Genomic DNA, 26,438 nt, shown 5'->3' on the forward strand with positions numbered 1-26,438 from the left:
TAGAGGTCAGAGTCCTGGAGCTACGTTAGAGGTCAGAGTCCTGGAGCTACTGTAGAGGTCAGAGTCCTGGAGCTACTGTAGAGATCAGAGTCCTGGAGCTACTGTAGAGGTCAGAGTCCTGGAGCTACTGTAGAGGCCAGAGTCCTGGAGCTACTGTAGAGGTCAGAGTCCTGGAGCTACTGTAGAGGTCAGAGTCCTGGAGCTACTGTAGAGGTCAGAGTCCTGGAGCTACTGTAGAGGTCAGAGTCCTGGAGCTACTGTAGAGATCAGAGTCCTGGAGCTACTGTAGAGGTCAGAGTCCTGGAGCTACTGAAGAGGTCAGAGTCCTGGAGCTACTGAAGAGGTCAGAGTCCCACAGAGACAGGAGCTTTGTGGGTGACCTATCCTTAGTGTGTGGTTTCAAGAAGATCCTGAACTGATGCAGAGACAGGAGCTTTGTGGGTGACCTATCCTTAGTGTGTGGTTTCAAGAAGAACCTGAACTGATGCAGAGACAGGTACGTGAAGTACACCGAGGTCTCATCAGTGGTGCACCGACCAAAGAAAGCCATTCAGAGGCCTACAGAGAGAGACAAACCTCATAACCTTCAGTGGAGAGAGACAGCTCCACGTTGACTTTGCCCAGGCAGCCCGTATCTGAGCCCTATTTGTGGCCGTCCGCTCTCCATCCTGTCAGTACAGAGCCGTAATAGTGTGTCCTGTTCCTCCCTCTCACCTTAATACGTCCTAGTTCAAACTGAAAGATGCTGGGGCTGGTGGCCTGAGCGAACACAGCAGGGAACAGCTTGGTACTGGGCTCCACCTGCAGAGAGAGAACACAGAGACACAGCTATTAAAACACAGGATATGGTCAAATCACACCCTATTCCCAAAATAGAACACTACTGTTGACCAGAGCCCTATTCTCTATATAGAACACTACTTTAGACCAGACACCTATTCCCTATATAGAACACTACTTTAGACCAGAACCCTATTCCCTATATAGAACACTACTGTTGACCACAGCCCTATTCCCTATATAGAACACTACTGTTGACCAGAGCCCTATTCCCTATATAGAACACTACTGTTGACCAGGGCCCTATTCCCGATATAGAACACTATTTTTGACCAGGGCCCAATGTCAGAATAATAGTAGAGAGAACAATTTATTTCAGATTTGATTTCTTTCATCACATTCCCAGTGGGTCAGAAGTATACATGCACTCAATTAGTATTTGGTAGCATTGCCCTTAAATTGATGGACTTCATCGAACAAATCAAACATTTATTGTGGAACTGGGATTCCTGGGAGTGCATTCTGATGAAGATCATCAAAGTTAAGTGAAAGTTTATAATGCTATGTCTGACTTCTGTTGACTGCACAACATGGCGGATATCTGTTTGGCTGTTTTGTTGTCTGAGCGCTGTACTCGGATTATTGCATGCTTTATCGGTAAAGCTTTTTTGAAATCTGACACAGCGGTTGCATTAAGGAGAAGTATATCTAAAGTTCGATGTTTTACACTTGTATTTTCATCAACATTTATAATGTGTATTTCTGTAAATTGATGTGGCTCTCTGCAAAATCACTGGATGTTTTGGAACTACTGAACATAACACGCCAATGTAAACTCAGATTTTTTGGATATAAATATGAACTTTATCGAACAAAACATACATGTATTGTGTAACATGAAGTCCTATGAGTGTCATCTGATGAAGATCATCAAAGGTTAGTGAATCATTTTATCTCTATTTCTGCTTTTTGTGACTCCTCTCTTTGGCTGGAAAAATGGCTGTGTTTTTCTGTGACTAGGTGCTTACCTAACATAATCGTTTGGTGTGCTTTCGCCGTAAAGCCTTTTTGAAATAAGACACTGTGGCTGGATTAACGAGAAGTTTATCTTTAAAACGGTGTAAAATACTTGTATGAGGAATTTTAATTATGAGATTTTTGTTGTTTTGAATTTAGCTGCACTTTCACTGGCTATTGTTGAGGTGGGACGCTACCGTCCCGAATATCCCAGCGAGGTTTTTAAGGCAAAGGGTGGCTACTTTGAAGAATCTCAAATATAAAATATATTTTTGATTTCTTTAGCACTTTTTTGGTTACTCCATGATTCCATATGTGTTATTTCATAGTTTGATGTCTTCACTATTATTCTACAATGTAGAGAATAGTAAAAGTAAAGAAAAACCCTTGAATGAGTAGGTGTTCTAAAACATTTAACTGTAATGAAACATTTCTCATCAATCTTTTGACTTGTACTGTACACACGGTCTACATTGTCAACACATACAGTTGAAGTCGGAAGTTTACATACACATACAGCCAAATACATTTAAAATCAGTTTTTCACAATTCCTGATATTTAATCCCGTTTTAGGTCAGTTATGATCACCACTTTATTTTAAGAATGTGAAATGTCAGAATAATATTAGATAAAACGATTTATTTCAGATTTGATTTCTTTCATCACATTGCCAGTGGGTCAGAAGTTTATATACACTCAATTAGTATTTGGTAGCATTGCCCTTAAATTGGTAAAATGTGGTAAAATGTTTCAGGTAGCCTTCCACAAGCTTCCCACAATAGGTTGAGTGAATTTTGGCCCATTCCTCCTGACAGAGCTGGTGTAACTGAGTCAGGTTTGTCGGCCTCCTTGCTCGCACACACTTTTTCAGTTGTGCCCACAAATATTCTATAGGATTGAGATCAGAGCTTTGTGATGGCCACTCCAATACAGTGACTCTGTTGTCCTTAAGCCATTTTTCCACAACTTTGGAGGTATGCTTGGGGTCATTGTCCATTTGGAAGACCCATTTGCAGCAAAGCTTTAACTTCCTGACTGATGTCTTGAGATGTTGCTTCAATATATCCACATAATTTTCATACCTCATGATGCTATCTATTTTGTGAAGTGCACCAGTCCCTCTTGCATTAAAGCACCCCCACAACATGATGCTGCCACCCCCGTGCTTCACAGTTGGGATGGTGTTCTTCGGCCTGCAAGCCTCCCCCTTTTTCTTCCAAACATAACGATGGCCAAACAGTTCTATTTCTGTTATCAGACCAGAGTACATTTCTCCAAAAAGTACAATCTTTGTCCCCATGTGCAGTTGCAAAACCTAGTCAGGCTTTTTATAGGACTCATTTTACTGTGGATATAGACACTTTTGTACCTGTTTCCCCCAGCATTTTCACAAGGTCCTTTTTCTGTTGTTCTGGGATTGATTTGCACTTTTCGCACCAAAGTACGTACATATCTTGGAGACAGTCTCCTTCCTGAGCGGTATGACGACTGCATGGTCCCATGGTGTTTATACTTGCATATTATTGTTTGTGCAGATGAACGTGGTACCTTCAGACGTTTGGAAATTGCTCCCAAGGATGAACCAGACTTGGAGGTCTACAGTATTTTTTCTGAGTTCTTGGCTGATTTCCTTTGATTTTCCTATGATGTCAAGCAAAGAGGCACTGAGTTTGAAGGTAGGCCTTGAAATACATCCACAGTACACCTCCGATGACAATTAGCTTATCAGAAGCTTCTAAAGCCATGACATCGTCTTCTGGAATTTTCCAAGCTGTTTAAAGGCACAGTCCACTCAGTGTATGTAAACTTCAGACCCACTGGAACTGTGATACAGTGAAATATAAGTGAACTAATCTGTCTGTAAACAATTATTGGAAAAATGACTTGTGTCATGCACAAAGTAGATGTCCTAACCGACTTGACAAAACTATAGTTTGTTTACAAGAAATTTGTGGAGTGGTAGAAAAACAAGTTTTAATGACTCCAACCTAAGTGTATGTAAACTTTCGACTTCAACTGTATCTCTACATGGTCAACATTGTCAACACGTAGATAGATGGTCTACAGTCATGGCCAAAAGTTTTGAGAATGACACAAATATACATTTTCTCAAAGTTTGCTGCCTCAGTTTGTATGATGGCAATTTGCATATACTCCAGAATGTTATGAAGAGTGATCAGATGAATTGCAATTAATTGCAAAGTCCCTCTTTGCCATGCAAATGAACTGAATCCCCCAAAAACATTTCCACTGCATTTCAGCCCTGCCACAAAAGGACCAGCAGACATCATGCCAGTGATTCTCTCGTTAACACAGGTGTGAGTGCTGATGAGGACAAGGCTAGAGATCACTCTGTCAAGCTGATTGAGTTTGAATAACAGACTGGAAGCTACAAAAGGAGGGTGGTGCTTGGAATCATTGTTCTTCCTCTGTCAACCATGGGTACCTGCAAGGAAACACGTGCCGTCATCATTGCTTTGCACAAAAAAGGCCTTCACAGGCAAGGATATTGCTGCCAGTAAGATTGCACCTAAATCAACCATATCAGATCACCAAGAACATAAAGGAGAGCGGTTCAATTGTTGCGAAGAAGGCTTCAGGGCGCCCAAGAAAGCCCCAGGACCGTCTCCTAAAGTTGATTCAGCTGCGGGATCGGGGCACCACCAGTACAGAGCTTGCTCAGGAATGGCAGCAGGCAGGTGTGAGTGCATCTGCACGCACAGTGAGGCAAAGACTTGGAGATGGCCTGGTGTCAAGAAGGGCAGCAAAGAAGAAGCCTCTTCTCTCCAGGAAAAACATCAGGGACAGACTGATATTCTGCAAAAGGTCCAGGGATTGGACTGCTGAGGACTGGGGTAAAGTCATTTTCTCTGATGAATCCCCTTTCCGATTGTTTGGGGCATCCGGAAAAAAGCTTGTCCGGAGAAGACAAGGTGAGCGCTACCATCAGTCCTGCGTCATGCCAACAGTAAAGCATCCTGAGACCATTCATGTGTGGGGTTGCTTCTCAGCCAAGGGAGAGGGCTCACCATTTTGCCTAAGAACACAGCCATGAATAAAGAATGGTACCAACACATCCTCCGAGAGCAACTTCTCCCAACCATCCAGGAACAGTTTGGTGACTAACAATGCCTTTTCCAGCATGATGTAGCACCTTGCCATACAGCAATTGTGATAACTAAGTGGCTCGAGGAACAAACCATTGATATTTTGGTTCCATCGCCAGGAAACTCCCCAGACCTTAATCCCATTGAGAACTTATGGTCAATCCTCAAGAGGCGGGTGGACAAACAAAAACCCACAAATTCTGACAAACTCCAAGCATTGATTATGCAAGAATGGGCTGCCATCAGTCAGGATGTGGCCCAGAAGTTAATTGACAGCATGCCAGGGCGGATTGCAGAGGTCTTGAAGGGTCAACACTGCAAATATTGACTCTTTGCATCAACTTCATGTAATTGTCAATAAAAGCCTTTGACACTCATGAAATGCTTGTAATTATACTTCAGTGTTCCATAGTAACATCTGACAAAAATATCTAAAGACACTGAAGCAGAAAACTTTGTGAAAATTATATTTGTGTCATTCTCAAAACTTTTGGCTACGACTGTAAATGGTCAACATTGTCAGCAAAGAGTGTCTGCTAAATGACTCAGTGACTGTAAGTGTCTGAATCAGAGCGTCTGCTAAATGACTCACTGACTGTAAGTGACTCTGGTTCAGACCGTCTGCTAAATGACTCACTGACTGTAAGTGACTCTGGATCAGACCGTCTGCTAAATGACTCACTGACTGTAAGTGACTCTGGATCAGACCATCTGATAAATGACTCACTGACTGTAAGTGACTCTGAATCAGAGCGTCTGCTAAATGACTCACTGACTGTAAGTGACTCTGGATCAGACCGTCTGCTAAATGACTCACTGACTGTAAGTGACTCTGAATCAGAGCGTCTGCTAAATTACTCACTGACTGTAAGTGACTCTGGATCAGACCGTCTGCTAAATGACTCACTGACTGTAAGTGACTCTGAATCAGAGTGTCTGCTAAATGACTCAATGACTGTAAGTGACTCTGAATCAGAGCGTCTGCTAAATGACTCACTGACTGTAAGTGACTCTGGATCAGACCGACTGCTAAATGACTATCATGTAAGTGTAGCAATAGGAGGTTGATGACCATGTGGTACCAGCGCTGTGTCTCCACCTGGTAGTATGTGCTGAGCTCCTTCCCGTTGGCAGTGAAGGTTAGCAGTCCGTTAACTGTGTCCACCAGACATCCAATCTCCAGACCGTTGTTGTTCCGGCCCTGACCAGGACTCGTACTCTCTCCAGCCCACACCATGTAGCAGTTACTACGCTTGATGCTATAGACAGAGACAGAGACAGCAGTTACTACGCTTGATGCTATAGACAGAGACAGCAGTTACTACGCTTGATGCTATAGACAGAGACAGCAGTTACTACGCTTGATGCTATAGACAGAGACAGCAGTTACTACGCTTGATGCTATAGACAGAGACAGCAGTTACTACGCTTGATGCTATAGACAGAGACAGTAGTTACTACGCTTGATGCTATAGACAGAGACAGTAGTTACTACGCTTGATGCTATAGACAGAGACAGCAGTTAATATGCTTGATGCTATAGACAGAGACAGTAGTTACTACGCTTGATGCTATAGACAGAGACAGCAGTTACTACGCTTGATGCTATAGACAGAGACAGCAGTTACTACGCTTGATGCTATAGACAGAGACAGTAGTTACTACGCTTGATGCTATAGACAGAGACAGCAGTTACTATGCTTGATGCTATAGACAGAGACAGCAGTTACTACGCTTGATGCTATAGACAGAGACAGCAGTTACTACGCTTGATGCTATAGACAGAGACAGAGACAGCAGTTACTACGCTTGATGCTATAGACAGAGACAGAGACAGTAGTTACTACGCTTGATGCTATAGACAGAGACAGCAGATACTACGCTTGATGCTATAGACAGAGACAGTAGTTACTACGCTTGATGCTATAGACAGAGACAGCAGTTACTACGCTTGATGCTATAGACAGAGACAGTAGTTACTACACTTGATGCTATAGACAGAGACAGCAGTTACTACGCTTGATGCTATAGACAGAGACAGAGACAGCAGTTACTACGCTTGATGCTATAGACAGAGACAGAGACAGTAGTTACTACGCTTGATGCTATAGACAGAGACAGCAGATACTACGCTTGATGCTATAGACAGAGACAGTAGTTACTACGCTTGATGCTATAGACAGAGACAGCAGTTACTACGCTTGATGCTATAGACAGAGACAGTAGTTACTACACTTGATGCTATAGACAGAGACAGCAGTTACTACGCTTGATGCTATAGACAGAGACAGCAGTTACTACGCTTGATGCTATAGACAGAGACAGCAGTTACTACGCTTGATGATATAGACAGAGACAGCAGTTACTACGCTTGATGCTATAGACAGAGACAGCAGTTACTACGCTTGATGCTATAGACAGAGACAGCAGTTACTACGATTGATGCTATAGACAGAGACAGCAGTTACTACGCTTGATGCTATAGACAGAGACAGTAGTTACTACGCTTGATGCTATAAACAGAGACAGCAGTTACTACGCTTGATGCTATAGACAGAGACAGCAGTTACTACGCTTGATGCTATAGACAGAGACAGCAGTTACTACGCTTGATGCTATAGACAGAGACAGCAGTTACTACGCTTGATGCTATAGACAGAGACAGCAGTTACTATGCTTGATGCTATAGACAGAGGCAGCAGTTACTACGCTTGATGCTATAGACAGAGACAGCAGTTACTACGCTTGATGCTATAGACAGAGACAGCAGTTACTACGCTTGATGCTATAGACAGAGACAGTAGTTACTACGCTTGATGCTATAGACAGAGACAGCAGTTACTATGCTTGATGCTATAGACAGAGACAGCAGTTACTACGCTTGATGCTATAGACAGAGACAGCAGTTACTACGCTTGATGCTATAGACAGAGACAGAGACAGTAGTTACTACGCTTGATGCTATAGACATAGACAGTAGTTACTACGCTTGATGCTATAGACATAGACAGTAGTTACTACGCTTGATGCTATAGACAGAGACAGTAGTTACTACGCTTGATGCTATAGACAGAGACAGCAGTTACTACGCTTGATACTATAGACAGAGACAGTAGTTACTACACTTGATGCTATAGACAGAGACAGAGACAGTAGTTACTACGCTTGATGCTATAGACAGAGACAGCAGTTACTACGCTTGATGCTATAGACAGAGACAGCAGTTACTACGCTTGATGCTATAGACAGAGACAGAGACAGCAGTTACTACGCTTGATGCTATAGACAGACAGTAGTTACTACGCTTGATGCTATAGACAGAGACAGAGACAGCAGTTACTACGCTTGATGCTATAGACAGAGACAGAGACAGTAGTTACTACGCTTGATGCTATAGACAGAGACATAGACAGTAGTTACTACCCTTGATACTATAGACGGAGATAGATACAGTAGTTACTACGCTTGATGCTATAGACAGAGACAGCAGTTACTACGCTTGATGCCATAGACAGAGACATAGACAGTAGTTACTACGCTTGATGCTATAGACAGAGACAGCAGTTACTACGCTTGATGCTATAGACAGAGACAGCAGTTACTACGCTTGATTCTATAGACAGAGACAGTATTTACTACGCTTGATGCTATAGACAGAGACAGCAGTTACTACGCTTGATGCTATAGACAGATACAGCAGTTACTACGCTTGATGCTATAGACAGAGACAGCAGTTACTACGCTTGATTCTATAGACAGAGACAGTAGTTACTACGCTTGATGCTATAGACAGAGAAAGTAGTTACTACGCTTGATGCTATAGACAGAGACAGAGACAGTAGTTACTACGCTTGATGCTATAGACAGAGACAGCAGTTACTACGCTTGATGCTATAGACAGAGACAGCAGTTACTACGCTTGATTCTATAGACAGAGACAGTAGTTACTACGCTTGATGCTATAGACAGAGACAGCAGTTACTACGCTTGATGCTATAGACAGAGACAGCAGTTACTACGCTTGATGCTATAGACAGAGACAGCAGTTACTACGCTTGATGCTATAGACAGAGACAGCAGTTACTACGCTTGATGCTATAAACAGAGACAGCAGTTACTACGCTTGATGCTATAGACAGAGACAGCAGTTACTACGCTTGATGCTATAGACAGAGACAGTAGTTACTACGCTTGATGCTATAGACAGAGACAGCAGTTACTACGCTTGATACTATAGACAGAGACAGTAGTTACTACACTTGATGCTATAGACAGAGACAGAGACAGTAGTTACTACGCTTGATGCTATAGACAGAGACAGCAGTTACTACGCTTGATGCTATAGACAGAGACAGCAGTTACTACGCTTGATGCTATAGACAGAGACAGAGACAGCAGTTACTACGCTTGATGCTATAGACAGAGACAGTAGTTACTACGCTTGATGCTATAGACAGAGACAGAGACAGCAGTTACTACGCTTGATGCTATAGACAGAGACAGAGACAGTAGTTACTACGCTTGATGCTATAGACAGAGACATAGACAGTAGTTACTACCCTTGATACTATAGACGGAGATAGATACAGTAGTTACTACGCTTGATGCTATAGACAGAGACAGAGACAGTAGTTACTACGCTTGATGCTATAGACAGAGACAGATACAGTAGTTACTACGCTTGATGCTATAGACAGAGACAGAGACAGTAGTTACTACGCTTGATGCTATAGACAGAGACAGAGACAGTAGTTACTACGCTTGATGCTATAGACAGAGACAGCAGTTACTACGCTTGATGCCATAGACAGAGACATAGACAGTAGTTACTACGCTTGATGCTATAGACAGAGACAGCAGTTACTACGCTTGATGCTATAGACAGAGACAGCAGTTACTACGCTTGATTCTATAGACAGAGACAGTATTTACTACGCTTGATGCTATAGACAGAGACAGCAGTTACTACGCTTGATGCTATAGACAGATACAGCAGTTACTACGCTTGATGCTATAGACAGAGACAGCAGTTACTACGCTTGATTCTATAGACAGAGACAGTAGTTACTACGCTTGATGCTATAGACAGAGAAAGTAGTTACTACGCTTGATGCTATAGACAGAGACAGAGACAGTAGTTACTACGCTTGATGCTATAGACAGAGACAGCAGTTACTACGCTTGATGCTATAGACAGAGACAGCAGTTACTACGCTTGATTCTATAGACAGAGACAGTAGTTACTACGCTTGATGCTATAGACAGAGACAGCAGTTACTACGCTTGATGCTATAGACAGAGACAGCAGTTACTACGCTTGATGCTATAGACAGAGACAGCAGTTACTACGCTTGATGCTATAGACAGAGACAGCAGTTACTACGTTTGATGCTATAAACAGAGACAGCAGTTACTACGCTTGATGCTATAAACAGAGACAGCAGTTACTACGCTTGATGCTATAGACAGAGACAGCAGTTACTACGCTTGATGCTATAGACAGAGACAGCAGTTACTACGCTTGATGCTATAGACAGAGACAGCAGTTACTACGCTTGATGCTATAGACAGAGACAGAGACAGTAGTTACTATGCTTGATGCCATAGACAGAGACAGTAGTTACTACGCTTGATGCTATAGACAGAGACAGTAGTTACTACGCTTGATGCTATAGACAGAGACAGCAGTTACTACGCTTGATACTATAGACAGAGACAGTAGTTACTACACTTGATGCTATAGACAGAGACAGAGACAGTAGTTACTACGCTTGATGCTATAGACAGAGACAGCAGTTACTACGCTTGATGCTATAGACAGAGACAGAGACAGCAGTTACTACGCTTGATGCTATAGACAGAGACAGAGACAGTAGTTACTACACTTGATGCTATAGACAGAGACAGAGACAGTAGTTACTACGCTTGATGCTATAGACAGAGACAGCAGTTACTACGCTTGATGCTATAGACAGAGACATAGACAGTAGTTACTACCCTTGATACTATAGACGGATATAGATACAGTAGTTACTACGCTTGATGCTATAGACAGAGACAGAGACAGCAGTTACTACGCTTGATGCTATAGACAGAGATAGATACAGTAGTTACTACGCTTGATGCTATAGACAGAGACAGAGACAGTAGTTACTACGCTTGATGCTATAGACAGAGACAGTAGTTACTACACTTGATGCTATAGACAGAGACAGAGACAGCAGTTACTACGCTTGATGCTATAGACAGAGACAGCAGTTACTACGCTTGATGCTATATACAGAGACAGAGACAGCAGTTACTACGCTTGATGCTATAGACAGAGACAGTAGTTACTACGCTTGATGCTATAGACAGAGACAGAGACAGCAGTTACTACGCTTGATGCTATAGACAGAGACAGTAGTTACTACGCTTGATGCTATAGACAGAGACAGAGACAGTAGTTACTACACTTGATGCTATAGACAGAGACAGAGACAGTAGTTACTACGCTTGATGCTATAGACAGAGACAGTAGTTACTACGCTTGATGCTATAGACAGAAACAGAGACAGCAGTTACTACGCTTGATGCTATAGACAGAGACAGAGACAGTAGTTACTACGCTTGATGCTATAGACAGAGACAGAGACAGCAGTTACTACGCTTGATGCTATAGACAGAGACAGCAGTTACTACGCTTGATGCTATATACAGAGACAGTAGTTACTACGCTGGATGCTATAGACAGAGACAGAGACAGTAGTTACTACGCTTGATGCTATAGACAGAGACAGTAGTTACTACGCTTGATGCTATAGACAGAGACAGAGACAGCAGTTACTACGCTTGATGCTATAGACAGAGACAGTAGTTACTACGCTTGATGCTATAGACAGAGACAGAGACAGTAGTTACTGCGCTTGATGCTATAGACAGAGACAGAGACAGTAGTTACTACGCTTGATGCTATAGACAGAGACAGCAGTTACTACGCTTGATGCTATAGACAGAGACAGTAGTTACTACGCTTGATGCTATAAACAGAGACAGTAGTTACTACACTTGATGCTATAGACAGAGACAGCAGTTACTACGCTGGATGTTATAGACAGAGACAGAGACAGCAGTTACTACGCTTGATGCTATAGACAGAGACATAGACAGTAGTTACTACGCTTGATACTATAGACAGAGAGAGAGACACTTCACAATCATCGTTTTACAGTACAACCACAACCATAAAAGAAGAAACATTTGATATGTGAAATTCAAAATAGTCCAACCACATAAGAAGCATAGTATGAGTAAGACGAGCAGGATATTTGAGTATCAGTTCTGATTGAGTCTGAACACAGGACCATGTGTGTGTGTGTGTGTGTGTGTGACGTGTGTGTGTCCTCAGCTTGACCCCAGGACCCCCCAGATATCTGACCTCTCGTGAACTTTGCCCTTCTCGTCTCCCAGGGTTACGGTGACGGTGCGGACCTTTTGGAGGTCGAAGGCCATGTCGTACTGGTGGAAGTCAGAGGTCACCCAGCCAACCCACACACTGCTGGGCTCCTGACCTGGGAAGATCCTCACTGAGTAGTAGTACTGGGGAGAGACCATGGACATATAGGGTTCTATTAGGTTATAAAGGGTTATAGGGTTATTTTGGGTTATAAACGGCTATAAAGTGTTATATAAGGTTACATAGGGTTATAAAGGGCTATATAGGGTTATAAAGGGCTATATAGGGTTATAAAGAGTTATAAAAGGTTATAAATGGTTATATAGGTTTATAAAGGGTTTAAAAGGTTATATAGGGTTATAAAGTGTTATATAAGGTTACATAGGGTTATAAAGGGCTATATAGGGTTTAAAGGGCTATATAGGGTTATAAAGAGTTATAAAAGGTTATAAATGGTTATATAGGTTTATAAAGGGTTGTAAAAGGTTATATAGGGTTATAAAGTGTTATATAAGGATACATAGGGTTATAAAGGGCTATATAGGGTTATAAAGGGTTATAAAGGGTTATGAAGGGCTATAAAGGGTTATAAAGGGCTATATAGGGTTATAAAGCGTTATAAAGGCTTATATAGGGTTATCTTAGGATATAAAGGGATATATATATATATATATGGTTATATAGGGTTATAAAGGGATATATATGTTATATAGGGTTATATAGGGTTATAAGGGGTAATATAAGGTTACATAGGGTTATAAAGGGCTATATAAGGTTATCTTAGGTTATAAAGGGTTATATATGGTTATAAGGGGTTATATATAAGGTCACATAGGGTTATAAAGGGCTATATAGGGTTATCTTAGGATATAAAGGGTTATAAAGGGTTATGTGGGGTTAAATTAGATTATATAGGGTAATATAGGGTTATATTAGGTTAAACATTGTTATATTAGGTTATGTCGGGTTACATAGGGTTATAATGGGTTATATAAGGTTATAAAGGATTATACAAGGTTATAAGGTTATAATGGGTTATATAAGGTTATAAAGGGTTATATTAGGGTATAAAGGGTTATATTAGGTTATAAAGGGTTATATTAGGTTATAAGGGGTTATAAAGGGTTATATTAGGTTATAAAGGGTTATATTAGGTTATAAAGGGTTATATTAGTTTATAAAGGGTTACATAGGGTAATACATAGGTTATAATGGGTTATGTAAGGTTATAAAGGGTTATATTAGGGTATAAAGGGTTATATTAGGTTAGAAAGTGTTATAAAGGCTCATATATGGTTATATTAGACTATAAAGGATTATACAAGGTTATAAAGGGTTATATTAAGTTATAAAGTGTTATATTAGGTTATAAAGGGTTATATTAAGTTATAAAGGGTTATATTAGGTTATAAAGGGTTACATAGGGTAATACATAGGTTATAATGGGTTATATAAGGTTATAAATGGTTATATTAGGTTATAAAGGGTTACATAGAGTAATACATATGTTATATAGGGTTATATAAGGTTATAAAGGGTTATATTAGGTTATAAAGGATTATACAAGGTTATAAAGGGTTATATTAAGTTATAAAGGGCAATATTAGGTTATAAAGGGTTATATTAGGTTATAAAGGGTTATATTAAGTTATAAAGGGTTATATAATGTTATAAAGGGTTACATAGGGTAATACATGGGTTATAATGGGTTATATAAGGTTATAAATGGTTATATTAGGCTATAAAGGGTTATATTAGGTTATAAAGGGTTATATTAGGTTATAAAGGGCTATATTATGTTATAAAGGGTTATATTAGGTTATAAAGGGTTATATTAGGTTATAAAGGTTTATATTAGGTTATAAAGGGTTATATAAGGTTAATGCAAACACAAATATACAACCAGTAGTAGTTGGACTGGAGAGGATGAGGACACTTGTTTTTCAGGAATTAAATGTGGAGTACATTGGAAGAGGCCAATACAAAGTAACGACATGCTACTTTTGGCTCTTACACACAATGCACCAAAACATGGCTGTCGATCAACAGTCTGTGTTACAGCACGGGAAGATATCATTCAGGTGATATGTGAAATACTGTATCTAGCGTCAAACAGAGGCAATCCAACATGTTCTTACAGTGGAGGTCTGCATGAAGAAGTCAAGGTCATCCCTGTCAGCTAACACCTCCTCTGATAGACGGGCCGAAGAGTTACTGCTGGTCAACTCTGGCTTGGTCCTCTTCAACATGAATCTAAACACACACAGAGAGAGAGACATAACTACAACTCTGAAAACAACCTGAACCTGACACACAGAGAGACAGGGAGACACAGAGAGAGAGAGAGAGAGAGAGAGAGAGAGACAGAGACAGACAGAGACACAGAGAGAGACAGAGAGAGAGAGACAGAGAGAGAGAGATACAGAGAGACAGAGAGGGACAGAGAGACAGAGAAACAGAGAGAGAGAGAGACAGAGACAGAGACACAAAGAGAGAGAGAGAGACAGAAAGAGACAGAGAGAGAGACAGAAAGAGACAGAGAGAGAGAAAGAGACAGAGAGAGACATATACACAGAGAGAGACAGAGAGTGAAAGAATGAGAGAGAGAGACAGAGAGAGAGATAGAGGGAGAGAGAGAGAGAGAGAGAGAGAAAGAGACAGAGAGAGAGACAGAGAGAGAGAGAGAAAAGAGAGAGAGACAGAGAGAGAGAGAGACAGAGAAAGACAGAGAGAGACAGAGAGAGAGAGAGAGAGAGACAGAGAGAGAGAGAGAGAGAGAGAGAGATAGAGAGAGACAGAGAGAGAGAGTGAAAGAATGAGAGAGATAGACAGATGGACAGAGAGAGAGGGAGAGAGAGAGATAGAGAGAGAGGGAGAGAGAGAGAGAGTGAGAGAGAGAGAGAGAGACAGAGCGAGACAGAGAGAGAGACAGAGAGAGAGAGAGAGAGAGAGAGAGAGAGAGAGAGGGGGGGGGAGAGAGAGAGAGAGAGGAGAGAGAGAGGAGAGAAAGAGGAGAGACAGCAGAACACAGCCAGGGTTGGGGTCAATGCCATTTAAATTCCAGTCCATTCAGAAAGTAAGCCAAATGTTTTTAAATCCTAATTGAAAAGCATTGGAAGATAAATGTAATGGGCAATAAACTGGGCTTCCTGAATTTACTGGAATTGACCCCAAACCAGCCGACAGCAAGAGGCAGAGCCTAATACAGATTATATGGGGTTAATTCATTACTGTGTATATATATATATGGGGTTAATTCATTACTGTGTATATATATATAAATATATATATATATATATATATATGGTGTTAATATAGCTGAGACATGTTGAACTATAGTGGTGGTATTGAGGCCCTCATTCGACTCTAATGCCGACTATATGGGCTTAATATAGCTGAGACATGTTGAACTATAGCAGTGGTATTGAGGCCCTCATTCGACTCTAATGCCGACTATATGGGCTTAATATAGCTGAGACATGTTGAACTATAGCAGTGGTATTGAGGCCCTGCATTCGACTCTAATGCCGACTATATGGGGTTAATATAGCTGAGACATGTTGAACTATAGTGGTGGTATTGAGGCCCTCATTAGACTCTAATGCCGACTATATGGGGTTAATATAGCTGAGACATGTTGAACTATAGTGGTGGTATTGAGGCCCTCATTCGACTCTAATGCCGACTATATGGGGTTAATATAGCTGAGACATGTTGAACTATAGTGGTGGTATTGAAGCCCTCATTCGACTCTAATGCAGGCTCCTCTTGTACAGCTTCGGTACTGAATGGTTGACATATAGCTGTATGACAGAGAGACCAAGGACAGAGGCAGGCAGGTGATGGACTATAACTAGGACCCAGAGTTTTCCCTGGTCCTAACTATAATCTACAAACCTCTGCTTTAACGTGGAGGGTTTCTCCTGGTTGTAGTCTTTGTGGTTGTTGAACTGGTCCCTCTCCTTGTCCAGGCTGGAGCCCAGGGTGCAGTGGGCAGACTTCGTCAACACCTGAGGAGAAGAGGAAACCAACTGGAACATCAAACAAATATTACAACGACTACAACAACAAAAAGGTACATTTCTAGAAATGTTCCCTCTAATGTTTTTTTTTTTTAATCGGTCAGCGAGCAGATTTCAGATCTGTTGAGCGAACGACTTGAACCTGGTTGAATGTTCTGTAACTTCCACCGTACGTTTACTGTGAACAGGGTTAATATAGTACATTTAAAGCAGGTACAGCCTCACTGGCCAATCACGTTACTGTGGCTATTTCATCATAATGTGGGCCGACCACAGTGGCCTACCAGAGTGGTCTACCATAGTGGCCTACCACAGTGGTCTACCAGAGTGGTCTACCAGAGTGGTCTACCAGAGTGGTCTACCATAGTGGCCTACCAGAGTGGTCTACCATAGTGGCCTACCAGAGTGGCCTACCATAGTGGCCTACCACAGTGGTCTACCATAGTGGCCTACCACAGTGGCCTACCAGAGAGGCCTACCACAGTGGTCTACCATAGTGGCCTACCACAGTGGCCTACCATAGTGGCCTACCACAGTGGTCTACCATAGTGGCCTACCACAGTGGCCTACCAGAGAGGCCTACCACAGTGGTCTACCATAGTGGCCTACCACAGTGGCCTACCATAGTGGCCTACCATAGTGGCCTACCACAGTGGTCTACCATAGTGGCCTACCACAGTGGCCTACCAGAGAGGCCTACCACAGTGGTCTACCATAGTGGCCTACCACAGTGGTCTACCAGAGTGGTCTACCATAGTGGCCTACCAGAGTGGCCTACCATAGTGGTCTACCATAGTGACCTACCAGAGTGGCCTACCACAGTGGCCTACCACAGTGGCCTACCAGAGAGTCCTACCACAGTGGTCTACCATAGTGGCCTACCATAGTGGCCTACCATAGTGGCCTACCAGAGTGGCCTACAGGAGTGGCCTACCACAGTGGCCTACCATAGTGGCCTACCATAGTGGCCTACCACAGTGGCCTACCAGAGAGGCCTACCAGAGTGGTCTACCATAGTGGCCTACCAGAGTGGTCTACCATAGTGGCCTACCAGAGTGGCCTACCACAGTGGCCTACCATAGTGGCCTACCACAGTGGCCTACCAGAGTGGTCTACCATAGTGGCCTACCAGAGAGGCCTACCACAGTGGTCTACCATAGTGGCCTACCACAGTGGCCTACCATAGTGGTCTACCACAGTGGCCTACCAGAGAGGCCTACCACAGTGGTCTACCATAGTGGCCTACCACAGTGGTCTACCAGAGTGGTCTACCATAGTGGCCTACCATAGTGGCCTACCATAGTGGCCTACCATAGTGGCCTACCAGAGTGGCCTACCACAGTGGCCTACCATAGTGGCCTACCACAGTGGCCTACCAGAGAGGCCTACCACAGTGGTCTACCATAGTTGCCTACCACATTGGTCTACCAGGGAGGCCTACCATAGTGGCCTACCACAGTGGTCTACCATAGTGGCCTACCATAGTGGCCTACCATAGTGGCCTACCATAGTGGCCTACCATAGTGGTCTACCATAGTGGCCTACCACAGTGGCCTACCACAGTGGCCTACCAGAGAGGCCCACCAGAGAGGCCTACCAGAGAGTTCTACCAGAGTCGCCTACCAGAGAGGCCTATCAGAGAGGCCTACCAGAGAGGATGTGAACAAATGATCTATAACTGGACTAATAACTCACTCACTAGCAAAGGATATGAACAAATTATCTATAACTGGGCTGATAACTCACTCACTAGCAAAGGATATGAACAACATGTGCCCACGTGGCTGCATGCAGCTCTCACTTTGATCTCAAAACAAGCACATCTACCCACGACCGCTCACGCTGTAAACACAGTCCAGTTTGTCTACCCACGACCGCTCATGCTGTAAACACAGTCCAGTTCATCTACCCACGACCGCTCACGCTGTAAACACAGTCCAGTTCATCTACCCACGACCGCTCATGCTGTAAACACAGTCCAGTTCATCTACCCACGACCGCTCACGCTGTAAACACAGTCCAGTTCGTCTACCCACGACCGCTCATGCTGTAAACACAGTCCAGTTCATCTACCCACGACCGCTCATGCTGTAAACACAGTCCAGTTCATCTACCCACGACCGCTCACGCTGTAAACACAGTCCAGTTCGTCTACCCACGACCGCTCATGCTGTAAACACAGTCCAGTTCATCTACCCACGACCGCTCACGCTGTAAACACAGTCCAGTTCGTCTACCCACGACCGCTCATGCTGTAAACACAGTCCAGTTCATCTACCCACGACCGCTCACGCTGTAAACACAGTCCAGTTCATCTACCCACGACCGCTCATGCTGTAAACACAGTCCAGTTCATCTACCCACGACCGCTCACGCTGTAAACACAGTCCAGTTCATCTACCCACGACCGCTCATGCTGTAAACACAGTCCAGTTCATCTACCCACGACCGCTCATGCTGTAAACACAGTCCAGTTCATCTACCCACGACCGCTCACGCTGTAAACACAGTCCAGTTCATCTACCCACGACCGCTCATGCTGTAAACACAGTCCAGTTCATCTACCCACGACCGCTCACGCTGTAAACACAGTCCAGTTCATCTACCCACGACCGCTCATGCTGTAAACACAGTCCAGTTCATCTACCCACGACCGCTCATGCTGTAAACACAGTCCAGTTCATCTACCCACGACCGCTCACGCTGTAAACACAGTCCAGTTCATCTTCCCACGACCGCTCACGCTGTAAACACAGTCCAGTTCATCTATTCACGACCGCTCATGCTGTAAACACAGTCCAGTTCATCTACCCACGACCGCTCATGCTGTAAACACAGTCCAGTTCATCTACCCACGACCGCTCATGCTGTAAACACAGTCCAGTTCATCTACTCACAACCACTCATGCTGTAAACACATTCCAGTTCATCTACCCACGACCGCTCATGCTGTAAACACAGTACAGTTCAAAGTAAATGGCACAGATCCATATATGGCAATGGTCTATTTGCATATAGGCCTACTGCATCTCTGATTGGTTACGGTGCACCGGTCTGTGTCGAGAAGGGGCCTGAGTCGTGCATGTCAATGCAATAGAATCCCACTGCGATGCTCTCTGCCTAACTCTTGCATAGTTCGTTTTGTTTTTGGTACATTGCATTGAAAGAGGCTAATATTGGGTTGATTTGATCATAATTACCACAGTAAAGGGACACGTTGATAGTGTTAACTAAAAGAGAAAACTCTGCGTGAAGCTCAATCTCCTGCTTCTCTGCAGTCCCGGGGGAGCTGTGCACTCGCACAGCTTAGAGGGAACAACTTGTGTGTATTAAATGTATGTAGATATTAATAACGTTTTCCTCCTAAGAGGGGAGAGGGAGGTTGGACGAGACAGAAGGAGACAGGAGGAGACAGGAGGAGACAGAGACAGAATGAGACAGAAGGAGACGAAGGAGACAGAAGGAGACAGAAGGAGACGGAGACAGAATGAGACAGAAGGAGACAGAAGGAGACAGGAGGATACGGAGGAGATGGAAGGAGAGGGAGACATAAGGAGACAGAAGGAGTCAGAGACAGAATGAGACAGAAGCAGACAGAGACAGGAGACAGAAGGAGAAGGAGACAGAAGGAGACAGGAGGATACGGAGGAGACGGAAGGAGAGGGAGACAGAAGGAGACGGAAGGAGACAGAAGGAGACAGAAGGAGAAGGAGACAGAAGGAGACAGAAAGAGACGGAAGGAGAAGGAGACAGAAGGAGAAGGAGACAGAAGGAGACGGAAGGAGACAGAAGGAGAAGGAGACAGAAGGAGACGGAAGGAGACAGAAGGATACGGAGGAGACGGAGGGAGAGGGAGACAGGAGATGGAAGGAGACGGAAGGAGATAGAAGGAGACAGAATGAGAAGGAAGGAGACGGAAGGAGAGGGAGACAGAATGAGATGGAAGGAGACAGAATGAGACGGAAGGAGACGGAAGGAGAGAGAAGGAGACAGAATGAGAAGGAAGAAGACAGAAGGAGAGGGAGACAGAAGGAGATGGAAGGAGACGGAAGGAGACAGAAGGAGACGGAAGGAGACGGAATGAGACGGAAGGAGAGAGAAAGAGACAGAAGGAGACAGAGACAGAAGGAGACGGAAAGAGACAGAAGGAGACAGAAGGAGAGAGTGAATTTAGTGACTTCATCATCAGCACCTCGAAGTCGGACACGGTCTCAAAGTCGTCCAGGTCTTTCTTAGAGGAGAAGGAGAAGCCCCCGCCAGACTGTAGCGTCCCACCAGGTGACTTGGCCAGCACCTCGTTACACTCAATAGGCATGCTGAGGCGATAGAAGGTGATGTCTGGGTTACTGTTCTGGGAGCCGAACGACCTCTGGGTGACCTTGAGACACGGGAAAGTCTCCACGGTGCCGTCCATCCTCGTGACCTTTTAGAAAGACCAGACGACACAGGGAACAGGGCATTATGGGGGAGTCATTTGGTTGAATAGCCATTCGATACCAGGTCAACATAGGTCTGTGGGTATGGGTAAAGCACTAGACAAATCCTTGGAACTATTATCATTAATATCAATTTTTATAGGTTATCAACATAGCACAGGTTTGTGTCAAGAACTGCAACGCTGCTGGGTTTTTCACGCTCAACAGTTTCCTGTGTGTATCAAGAATGGTCCACCACCCAAAGGACATCCAGCCGACTTGACACAACTGTTGGGGAAGCATTAGAGTCAACATGGGCCAGCATCCCTGTGTAACGCTTTAGACACCTTGTAGAGTCAACATGGGCCAGCATCCCTGTGGAACGCTTTAGACACCTTGTAGAGTCAACATGGGCCAGCATCCCTGTGGAACGCTTTAGACACCTTGTAGAGTCAACATGGGCCAGCATCCCTGTGGAACGCTTTAGGCACCTTGTAGAGTCAACATGGGCCAGCATCCCTGTGGAACGCTTTAGACACCTTGTAGAGTCAACATGGGCCAGCATCCCAGTGGAACGCTTTAGACACCTTGTAGAGTCAACATGGGGCAGCATCCCAGTGGAACGCTTTGGACACCTTGTAGAGTCAACATGGGCCAGCATCCCTGTGGAACGCTTTAGACACCTTGTAGAGTCAACATGGGCCAGCATCCCAGTGGAACGCTTTAGACACCTTGTAGAGTCAACATGGGCCAGCATCCCTGTGGAACGCTTTGGACACCTTGTAGAGTCAACATGGTCCAGCATCCCAGTGGAACGCTTTGGACACCTTGTAGAGTCAACATGGGCCAGCATCCCTGTGGAACGCTGTGGACACCTTGTAGAGTCAACATGGTCCAGCATCCCAGTGGAACGCTTTGGACACCTTGTAGAGTCAACATGGGCCAGCATCCCTGTGGAACGCTTTGGACACCTTGTAGAGTCAACATGGGCCAGCATCCCTGTGGAACGCTTTGGACACCTTGTAGAGTCAACATGGTCCAGCATCCCAGTGGAACGCTTTGGACACCTTGTAGAGTCAACATGGGCCAGCATCCCTGTGGAACGCTTTGGACACCTTGTAGAGTCAACATGGTCCAGCATCCCAGTGGAACGCTTTGGACACCTTGTAGAGTCAACATGGGCCAGCATCCCTGTGGAACGCTTTGGACACCTTGTAGAGTCAACATGGGCCAGCATCCCTGTGGAACGCTTTGGACACCTTGTAGAGTCAACATGGTCCAGCATCCCTGTGGAACGCTTTGGACACCTTGTAGAGTCAACATGGGCCAGCATCCCTGTGGAACGCTTTGGACACCTTGTAGAGTCAACATGGTCCAGCATCCCTGTGGAACGCTTTGGACACCTTGTAGAGTCAACATGGGCCAGCATCCCTGTGGAACACTTTGGACACCTTGTAGAGTCAACATGGACCAGCATCCCTGTGGAACACTTTGGACACCTTGTAGAGTCAACATGGGCCAGCATCCCTGTGGAACGCTTTGGACACCTTGTAGAGTCAACATGGACCGGCATCCCTGTGGAACACTTTGGACACCTTGTAGAGTCAACATGGACCAGCATCCCTGTGGAATGCTTTGGACACCTTGTAGAGTCAACATGGGCCAGCATCCCTGTGGAACGCTTTGGACACCTTGTAGAGTCAACATGGGCCAGCATCCCAGTAGAACGCTGTAGACACCTTGTAGAGTCAACATGGGCCAGCATCCCAGTAGAACGCTGTAGACACCTTGTAGAGTCAACATGGGCCAGCATCCCAGTAGAACGCTGTAGACACCTTGTAGAGTCAACATGGGCCAGCATCCCAGTAGAACGCTGTAGACACCTTGTAGAGTCAACATGGGCCAGCATCCCAGTAGAACGCTTTGGACACCTTGTAGAGTCAACATGGGCCAGCATCCCTGTGGAACGCTTTAGACACCTTGTAGAGTCAACATGGGGCCAGCATCCCTGTGGAAAGCTGTAGACACCTTGTAGAGTCAACATGGGCCAGCATCCCAGTGCTTTAGACACCTTGTAGAGTCAACATGGGCCAGCATCCCAGTGCTTTAGACACCTTGTAGAGTCAACATGGGCCAGCATCCCTGTGGAACGCTTTAGACACCTTGTAGAGTCAACATGGGCCAGCATCCCTGTGGAACGCTTTAGACACCTTGTAGAGTCAACATGGGCCAGCATCCCTGTGGAACGCTTTAGACACCTTGTAGAGTCAACATGGTCCAGCATCCCAGTAGAATGCTTTGGACACCTTGTAGAGTCAACATGGGCCAGCATCCCAGTGCTGTAGACACCTTGTAGAGTCCACATGGGCCAGCATCCCAGTGGAACGCTGTAGACACCTTGTCGAGTCCATGACCCGACGAACTGAGAATGTTCTGAGGGGAAAACGGGGGGGATGCAGTGACTCAATATTAGGAAGGTGTTCTCAGTCCAGGTTACCAACATAGGTTGTTACAAAAAAACTAATATGTTTTATTTTACCTTTATTTAAAACTAGGCAAGTCAGTTAAGAACAAATTCTTATTTTAAATGGCGGCCTACCGGGGGTTAAACTGCCTTGTTCAGGGTGGTCAACAACACATATAAAGAGGCTTATAAACAGAGGTTCAATTATCAAACTCTACACACAATTACATCAGGGGGAGCAGGGTCAAGTTTCAAGGACAGTCTTGTCGACAGAACAGTTTTGTAAGGCAACATGGCTAAACAGGATAGCGACTGGACCCTCACCTCAATGTGTTCATGCTGCGGAGGTACGGGGATGAACTGAGACAGTCTCTTGCTGAGCCACATGGTGAGGTCTCTGTTCATGTTGACGGCGAAGGGCTCGTAGCCTTCCTGCAGACCACAGATGGTGAAGTACTTCAGCGTGCTCACGTCCTTACCAAAGTTCATCCTCCCAACCTGGCAAACACCCAGGCTGCACACCGGGATGAAACCTGCAGAGAGGACAGAGAGGACAGAGAGGACATTGTTATTTTAGAAGAACCATTCGAAGAACGTACGCCAGAACGGCCCATAGGACAGGAGCCAGAACGGCCCATAGGACAGGAGCCAGAATGGTAACAACATCAATGTGTTCTTATCTTTTCCTAACCAGTAGTTAACAACATCAATGTGTTCTTATCTTATCCTAACCAGTAGGTAACAACATCAATGTGTTCTTATCTTATCCTAACCAGTAGGTAACAACATCAATGTGTTCTTATCTTATCCTAACCAGTAGGTAACAACATCCATGTGTTATTATCTTGTCCTAACCAGTAGGTAACACCAACATCAATGTGTCCTTATCTTATCCTAACCAGTAGGTAACACCAACATCAATGTGTTCTTATCTTATCCTCACCAGTAGGTAACACCAACATCAATGTGTTCTTATCTTATCCTAACCAGTAGGTAACAACATCCATGTGTTATTATCTTGTCCTAACCAGTAGGTAACACCAACATCAATGTGTTCTTATCTTATCCTAACCAGTAGGTAACACCAACATCAATGTGTTCTTATCTTATCCTAACCAGTAGGTAACACCAACATCCATGTGTTCTTATCTTATCCTAACCAGTAGGTAACACCAACATCAATGTGTTCTTATCTTATCCTAACCAGTAGGTAACACCAACATCAATGTGTTCTTATCTTATCCTAACCAGTAGGTAACACCAACATCCATGTGTTCTTATCTTATCCTAACCAGTAGGTAACACCAACATCCATGTGTTCTTATCTTATCCTAACCAGTAGGTAACACCAACATCCATGTGTTCTTATCTTATCCTAACCAGTAGGTAACACCAACATCAATGTGTTCTTATCTTATACTCACCAGTAGGTAACACCAGCATCAATGTGTTCTTATCTTATCCTAACCAGTAGGTAACACCAACATCAATGTGTTCTTATCTTATCCTAACCAGTAGGTAACACCAACATCAATGTGTTCTTATCTTATACTCACCAGTAGGTAACACCAGCATCAATGTGTTCTTATCTTATCCTAACCAGTAGGTAACACCAACATCAATGTGTTCTTATCTTATCCTAACCAGTAGGTAACACCAACATCAATGTGTTCTTATCCTAACCAGTAGGTAACCACATCCATGTGTTCTTATCTTATCCTAACCAGTAGATAACAACATCAATGTGTTCTTATCTTATCCTAACCAGTAGGTAACAACATCAATGTGTTCTGGACACTCAGCCTGCTGAGTAATACCATGGCTATATACAGGGGGTACCAGGTAATAACATGGCTATATACAGGGGGTACCAGGTAATAACATGGCTATATACAGGAAGTACCAGGTAATAACATGGCTATATACAGGGAGTACCAGGTAATAACATGGCTATATACAGGAAGTACCAGGTAATAACATGGCTATATACAGGGAGTACCAGGTAATAACATAGCTATATACAGGGAGTACCAGGTAATAACATAGCTATATACAGGGAGTACCAGGTAATAACATAGCTATATACAAGGAGTACCAGGTAATAGCTTGGCTATATACAGGGAGTACCAGGTAATAACATAGCTATATACAAGGAGTACCAGGTAATATCATGGCTATATACAGGGAGTACCAGGTAATAACATGGCTATATACAGGAAGTACCTGGTAATAACATGGCTATATACAGGGAGTACCAGGTAATACCGTGGCTATATACACAGGGCACCAGGTAATAACATGGCTATATACAGGGAGTACCAGGTAATGAAATGGTTATATACAGGAAGTACCAGGTAATAACATGGTTATATACAGGGAGTACCAGGTAATAACATGACTATATAAAGGGAGTACCAGGTAATAACATGGCTATATACACAGGGCACCAGGTAATAACATGGCTATATACAGGGAGTACCAGGTAATAACATGGCTATATACAGGGAGTACCAGGTAATAACATGGCTATATACACAGGGCACCAGGTAATAACATGGCTATATACACAGGGTACCAGTAATGTGTGAATGTGCAGGGGTATGAGGTAATTGAGGTAGATATGTACATACAGTTATGGGTAAACTGACTAGGCAACAGGGTAGATAATAAACAGTAACAGCAGCATGTGTAATGACTCAAAAGAGAAGTACAAAAAGAGTCAATGCAGATCGTTAAATAGTTAACCAAAAGCTACCCGGACTAACTATTTAGCAATGTTATGACTTGGGGGTAGAAGCTGTTCCCGGACTTGGTGCATCGGTATGGCTTGTCGTGTGGTTGCAGAGGGAACAGTCTATGACTTGGGGGTAGAAGCTGTCCAGGACTTGGTGCATCGGTATGGCTTGTCGTGTGGTTGCAGAGAGAACAGTCTATGACTTGGGGGTAGAAGCTGTCCAGGACTTGGTGCATCGGTACCACTTGTCGCGTGGTTGCAGAGAGAACAGTCTATGACTTGGGGGTAGAAGCTGTCCAGGACTTGGTGCATCGGTACAGCTTGTCGTGTGGTTGCAGAGAGAACAGTCTATGACTTGGGGGTAGAAGCTGTCCAGGACTTGGTGCATCGGTACAGCTTGTCGTGTGGTTGCAGAGAGAACAGTCTATGACTTGGGGGTAGAAGCTGTCCAGGACTTGGTGCA

The 26,438-nt window shown here is 44.1% G+C and overlaps 1 pseudogene; it reads right to left on the minus strand.

The window, feature by feature from the left end:
* LOC135513362 (ryanodine receptor 2-like) overlaps nt 1-26,438 on the minus strand; it is a 358,078-nt pseudogene that overhangs the window by 251,440 nt on the left and 80,200 nt on the right.

The sequence above is a fragment of the Oncorhynchus masou genome, chromosome 24, assembly GCF_036934945.1.
Source record: "Oncorhynchus masou masou isolate Uvic2021 chromosome 24, UVic_Omas_1.1, whole genome shotgun sequence".
Lineage (NCBI taxonomy): Eukaryota > Metazoa > Chordata > Actinopteri > Salmoniformes > Salmonidae > Oncorhynchus > Oncorhynchus masou.